Source organism: Sciurus carolinensis, chromosome 12 (genome assembly GCF_902686445.1).
Source record: "Sciurus carolinensis chromosome 12, mSciCar1.2, whole genome shotgun sequence".
NCBI classification, from domain to species: Eukaryota; Metazoa; Chordata; class Mammalia; order Rodentia; family Sciuridae; genus Sciurus; species Sciurus carolinensis.
In genome coordinates this window covers 2,234,183-2,240,389 of record NC_062224.1, presented here as the reverse complement: position 1 = coordinate 2,240,389, position 6,207 = coordinate 2,234,183, and positions in this window count along the sequence as shown.

The window sequence follows — 6,207 nt, the reverse complement described above, 5'->3', positions numbered from 1 at the left end:
TCACCCCGTGGAGCCGCACACCTCCCAGGCAGCCATGGTCGATGGGTTGCGACAGACACAGTTTCTCAGAAAGGACTGATTCCGTCCACCCACCGGTTCCCTGCAGTGCCCCATGGAGGCCGGCGGAGGCTCCCTGCTCCACCAGGCACCTCTGCCCATCTTCTGATGGCTCACTGGGGGGTCTCCAAAGCACCCAGTCAGATGGGTGTTCGGGTCACTCGAAGAGGACTTGAGTCTGAGTCCGGGAGATCTCTCCACCTCCTGTGTCAGGAGGGGACCACAGTTGTCCTGCACAATGACCTGGGCACAGTATGAGCCTCAGTGGAGAGAAGGAGCCGGCAAGAGGGCCAGAGGGAGCTCTAGCCCAGCCCGGGGCAGCACACGCTCTGCAGGTCGGCACGGCTGGCCTGAGACCCTGCCTGGCCCTGGGGTCTCCCGAGACTACTGTGGGGGAGAAGGAAGGAGAGCAGGGGGGACGTCAGGGGCACTACCGTGTCCACCTCTCCCGGGTCCACCTCCCTCTCCCGGTCCTGTGGTCTGCAGGCCCAGATCCCGGTCCCACTGGGTCCAGGGCAGAAATCCACTTGGCCTCCTGGGTGGACGTGCCCCTGGGGCTCAGCACAAAGAGGCACCCGCACCGCCTGGGGCTCAGTGAGGACTGGGGGAGCCAGAACTCTGAGGGGACAGGGTCCAGGGTCGTGTCCACAGGACAAGGAGGGTCAGTGGTAGAGAACGGATCTGGAGTGGGATCCTTTAGCCCAAGGCCTGCGCTGAAGCCACCTGCTAGGCAGAGTTGGCCGGCCTCGCCTCCCGTCTGACCCTTCAAGGTCCCCGGGTAGCTCCTGCATGGAAGGCTTGGTCCCCACTGGACCAGAGGGCAGCTGACTGGATCGTGAGGGCTGTGACCTCACAAACGATTGATCCGTGGGTGGACCTGGAGTGTGACGACCCACGGGGAAGCCTTAGACTCCTGAGGAGGGTCTGGGGAGGAAACGGGTCCCTGGACAAGCTCTGGAGGGGCGTGTTTTTGTCCCTGGCACCGTCCCCTTTCTCTGTCTTCACCAGGCAGCGGCAGGGACGGGAGGCCCTTGGGGGGTCTGCATTCCACCCCCAGGGCGGCCCACAGCCTGGCACCTCGTGAGGCCCTTGGAGTCCTCTGGGCTGTGGGGCACCTCCCGAGGGCCCTGCTGTGGCCACTGTTCCCTGGCTGCAGCACCCGCCCCGTGACCACCCTCCAGCCACAGGAAGCTTGCCAGCCCCGACTCTGCAAGGAGGGCGCCACCCCCAAAAGTCTGTGCTCGCCTGGGCAGCACCCGCTGGAGCAGCAGGCGGGCGTGTGAGGACGAGGAGTGATTTCCTGCTCCTTCCTCCCTCCGCTTCCGTCCCGGCCACCTGCTGATGCCTGTCTTTCCTTCTCTCCACTTCTCTGCCTCGGTTTCTCCCTTCTGAGGTCCCAAGGATGGGGCTATACGCCTGTGCACTGAAATCATGTGCCTCACAAATCTACCTTTAGTTTCCTTTTTCCACAGTTGTTTCGTGAGGGCAACCCGATCTTAATGCATGGACACCTGGTACGATGACGTGGAATCTCTGCTGTGACGGTACCTTCCACGTGCTTCAGTGCGGTTTCGGGACGTGTCTAACTGTATCATGTGGAACGATTTGGGAGACAGGCTAGCAAAGATGAGATTTCTGTAAATGGACCACACAGGTGATTCCTGGGTGGCTCACACTGCTGACAGCTGCAGGAACGCAACCCTAAGGACTTTGCTGAAGTGCTTTCCACAGGACAGGAGGACTCAGGGACTGGAACAGGCGTGATTCATGTTACACTCTGCCAAGAACCTGTGTGTGTTTTGTCCATGCTGGCAGACATTGTGTGGGACTGTGCTGGATCACAGAATCATCAATCTTGTGGAGGAAATTTCCATTTGCCCAGCATTCAGGCTTTGGAGTGGGGATTGCTGTAGGCTTTTATCCAGATTTACAGGGAGAAATAGGAGAAAGACACAGAGCAGAAATATTTCTAAAACTTGTAGTTTCCTTAGAAAATAGAAGCTGTGTCAGGCATGGAGATTTATGCCTCTAATCCCAGCAGCTCGGGAGGCTGAGGCAGGAGGATCGAGAGTTCCAAACCAGCCTCAGAAACAGTGAGGCGCTAAGCAACTCAGTGAGACCCTGTCTTTAAAGAAAATACAAACTAGGGCTGGGGATGTGGCTCAGTGGTTGAGTGCCCCTGAGTTCAATTCCTGGTACCTGCCCCCACTCCAAAAAAACAAGGGGGGGGGAATAGAAGGTATATATTGGAGACCCAGGAAAATGTGGTTGCTGAATAATTAATGCCATTGAAGGAAGGCAGGTGGTTCACACTTGGCAGGAAAGCTGCTTTGAGCGCTTCTCACCCTCCGCCCTCCTCAAGGTTTAACACGTGAAGTCATTCGAAAGTCTTTTCGGAAGAAAGTCCCAGTGCGCTGGGTTTGCACAGCGCTGTTAGAGCGTGGGTTCCCGCGATTTCCTCCCAGGTCCAGCCCTCCGTCTCTCAGAGCTTACCAGCCACACTCCACCGGGCCTGGGGCGGGCCGGTATCCCCCGTGGTGCCCTCTTTACAGGTGTGCAGAAGAGGTGCATGGTCCCACAGACTTCCACCACGATGTCAAAGGAAGCCTGGAGGACAGGAGTGTGTAGCGGGGGAGTCCTTAAGGAGAACCCCCGAGAGGCAGTGAGAGGAGCTCGAGGGGAGGGCGCGCTGCAATGGACCCCAGGAAGTCGGAGGTGCTGGGAGGGGGCATGTCTGCTGAGGAAAGTGGCAGCAGGAACAGCACCAGCCAGGAAGGTGGCCTTGGGGGAGTGGGGGCTGCACGAACCTTTTGTCACTCGTCATGCATCGTGACCGGGTGCTGAACACGGAACTTTAGGAATGGCCGTTGCCCCGCCATGCCGCGATCTTGCTTTGACCATGCTCCTGACCATTTTCCACTCCTTCCTTTGGGAATGGGGATATGCACCCTGTGCATTGGACTGGGAGCACAAATTGCTGCTTTGATTTTACAGTGGCTCCCAGCCCACAGTTTGCCCGTCTTGCGGGGGGGGGGGGGGCAACCTGGATATTTGAGCCACCTTAGAACTAGGGAGTTCCTGGAGGTTGGCCACGTGCAGTCTGCATGTCCAGTGGGCTACAGTTCTGGGTCACAGGAGTTCCTGGAGGTTGGCCGCGAGCAGTCTGCATTGTCCGGTGGACCACAGTCTGGGGTCTGGGGCAGAATGTTATGTTTTGGATGTTAATTGTTTCTCATAAGCCCATGTGTTGAAGACCTGGTCCCCAGGGCTGCCAAGCTCAGAGGTGAGGCCTGAGGCAGGGGCAGCGTCATAAGGGCTCTGACCTCTTAACTGGATTATGTGACTGATAATGGATTCATCACTCAGTGGGCTCTTGGGATGGTCAGAAACTTGTGAAGGTACAGCCTGGAAGGAGGATACAGATGGTTGGGGATGCCCTTGAGGGTAGGTTTTGTTAGTTTTTCCCAGGCTCCCTTTCTCCCTCCCTCCCTAGCTCTGTTTCCGGGCCACAGTGAGGTTGAAAGATAGAGACACCGGCTTCCCCAAATTGCCCACAGCCCTGCTCTTCCGCACCTGTTTAAACACAAGCTTTCCCAAACTGCCCACAGCCCCGGTTGTAAAAATGGTAAAGAATGTATAAACACAGACCTCTCTCGTCTTATCTGTGAAGGCCAGGGGAGCTGACCTGAGAACAAACTTTGCTAACGATAACCCTCCTCCCGGAGGTCAGAGCAACTCAGAACTTAAGATAACTTGCTTTACAATTGTATATGTTAGCTAATTAGGAAGAACACTGTATAACTGCTTGCCTTTTATTATATAAACCCTGCTAATGAAGGCTGGGGGGCCTCTCTTAGCGTCACTGGTTAAGGACGCAGAGGACCAAGCTCGAGCTTGCTAATAAATGACTCTTTGCTGCTTGCATTGATCGTGGTCTCTGGTGGTCTTTGCGGGGTCTCGAGCCTTCGGGCACAACAAGGTCACCGGGATTGCTCCACCACGTTCCCCCTGCCATCATGTTCCATCTTGCCAGAGGCCCAAGTCAACAGGGTCAAATAACCATGGACAGTAAACAAAAATCATACTCAGATACTGTGACACAGTGTGGTAACCAGATTTTAGCCTCTACTGTGACCTTGTACAATAATCAGAAAAACAGAGAGATATTGTGACCAGGTACAGAAAACACAGACACCACCCAGATACTGTGACCTGAGACACTAACCAGAGACACTGTCCTGATACCATGGCCAGGTAGACTACATAGAGACAATACCCAGGTACTGTGACCAGCTATAGTAAATAGAGGCAATAACGAGGTACCAAAGACACCAGCCAGATGTATTAGTCAGAGTTTCAAGAGGAACCAACAACAAAAAAAATGTACATATATGTGATTATAAATGGGGTTTATTAGATTGGCTCACACTATCAGAGTTGGACATTTGCAGGCTGGAGAGCTGGAGGGATCAGTAGCTGCTCAGTCCATGAAGCAGGAACCTCAGAACAAGAGGGATCGATGACACCTCTCCAGGGACCAAAGCCTGGACACTCCCTGGAGAGTCGCTGGTCAGAGTCCCCTTTGGGAGAGTGAAGGAGCTGGAATCTGACAGCCTCGGGCAATCGCAGCAGTAATCAGAGACCTGCTCAAGGAGAGTGGAGCCTGCTCTGCTGCTTGCTTGTTCTTCCACTGTTGTTCCATCCAGGCCACACCCTATTGGACTGTGCTGTCCACATGTAGGGCGGGACTCCACCTCAGTTCGCTGTCCCACATGCCAATCAGTCCTGGAACCAACCTCCTTGAGATACCCAGAAGCCTTTTAATCCTAGGCATCTCTTAATCCCATCAAGTTGTCAATTCAGATTTAACCATCACACCAGATATGTACCAGGTGTAGTAACCAGAGACATCAGCCAGATACCATGACCAGGTACAGCGACCACAAACAATTAAATACATACCATGACCAAGAACAGTGACCAGAGGAAATAATCAGATACCAAGTCCATATAAAGTAATCATAGACAAAATCCAGATCCCATGGCCAGGTACAGTAGACACAGACATTAGACAGACACTGAGTCCTGATGCAGTAACTGGACATTACCCAGGTACCACGAGTAGCTACTGTAACCAGAGACATTAGTCAGATAACCATACCAGTTAAGTAACTAGAGACGTTAGCCAGGAACTGTGACCAGATGAAGTCAACAGAGACAGTACCCTAATACTGTGACCAGGTTTAGTACACAGATGCAATAACCCAATATCGTGACAATGTACAGTAAACAGAGACCTTAGTCAGATACCTGACCAGAAACAGTAAGCAGAGACTGTGATATTGTGATATGTTCCAGTGAAAAGAGGCATTAGCCAGATAGTATAACCAGGTAGTATTGACAGACATTAGCCAGATACCACCCACGAAAAGGTCCAGGACACAGAGACATTACCCAGGCATGGTGACCAGATAGAGTAACAGAGACAAGAGCCAGACACTGTGACTGGGTATGGTATCAGAGACATTAGCCAGAACCTTTGACCAGGCACAGTAAACAGAGAAGTATCCAGATTCAGTGTCCAGCTACTGTCACCAGAGACATTGTTCAGACACCGTGAACAGGTACAGTATGCAGAGAAATGGGCCAAACACCTTGAATAAGTACAGCTCACAGAAAAATATCCAGATACCATGATCAGACACAGTCACCAGATTTTAACCATATCCTGTGACAAGACACACTAACTAGAGACATTACCCAGATACCATGACCAGGTAGAGTACGGGAGACATGAGCCAGACACTGTGACCAGAAACAGTAACCACAGATGCTAGTCAGGTACGGTGGCCAGTCCAGCAACCAGAGACATTAACCACTTACCATGACCAGTACAGGAACCAAAAAAATTAGGCAGTCGCCATGACCAGGTTCAGTAACAAGAGACAGTAACCAAATACCGTGAGCAGTAAACAAAAGGAAAAACAGATCTTGTGACCAGGTACAATAAGCCTGGACATTGGACTAACCAGAGTCATTATCCATAAATGGTGAGCAGGTACAGTAACCAGAGACATTACCAGATGCTGTGATCAGTAACCAGAGACATTACCAGATGCTGTGATCAGTAACCAAGGCATTAACTAGAGG